This window comes from Notothenia coriiceps, unplaced genomic scaffold, assembly GCF_000735185.1.
Source record: "Notothenia coriiceps isolate Sejong01 unplaced genomic scaffold, NC01 NC01_scaffold00037250, whole genome shotgun sequence".
In the NCBI taxonomy this organism is placed as follows: domain Eukaryota; kingdom Metazoa; phylum Chordata; class Actinopteri; order Perciformes; family Nototheniidae; genus Notothenia; species Notothenia coriiceps.
The window spans coordinates 2,849,647-2,850,427 of record NW_011369951.1 but is presented as its reverse complement, the minus strand read 5'-3'; positions in this window follow the sequence as shown (position 1 = coordinate 2,850,427).

Here is a 781-nt window from a genome sequence, read left to right as displayed (position 1 = left end):
ATGATAGCAACAAGTAGTCAAGATAGTCTGATTAGCTTTGGTTGCTATGCCAACATCTCCTGTAGAATGCCAAAGAAACTTTCATAACAGTGTTGTGAGGCCAAACAGCGTAAATTCATACTGAAACACATTCACTGATGGGGATGGGGGATATTTGTCAGCTGCTTGTGTGACAGTCAGACAGTGAATACTTTACAGCGGCCGCTGCCGTGAGTTAACGGGGGAATAAACTCCGGTGGAAGAGCAGCGCTGCAGCCAGAACCGGACCTACCCAATAAGCGACATAAGCGGCTGCTTAGGCCCCCGCAGCCACTCATAATGTTCCCCTCCACGAAAATCTTTAGTAAAAGGCGAAAGATGTATTGTTCCGAAGAGAAACAAGAGTGTACTTCCATAGCAAACATTTTAAGCATGAAAAATAATCTCAGTACACCGTCGCCGTGATAAGTGTTTAATTAATTTAGTTAATATGCCTATATTGCCTACTCTCAAAATCATCATCGTCATCATGCATTGATTGTATTGACTGGCACTGCTACTGCTGCACTGGCGCTGCGCTAGTGAGTGAGTGAGTGAGGCAAGGCCGTAACCATGGAGTCAACATTGGGGGGGACCAAAACTGAAATCAACATTTGAATACTAATTTCCTGCCATTCTAAAGGAAAATATATAAAAATTCACTAACAAATGGGATACTTTTAAATGTTTGTCTAATAATGTCTAATAGCGCATTGTATTACATTGCTCTATTTCATAGAAGTATTTTTTTATATCACTTATA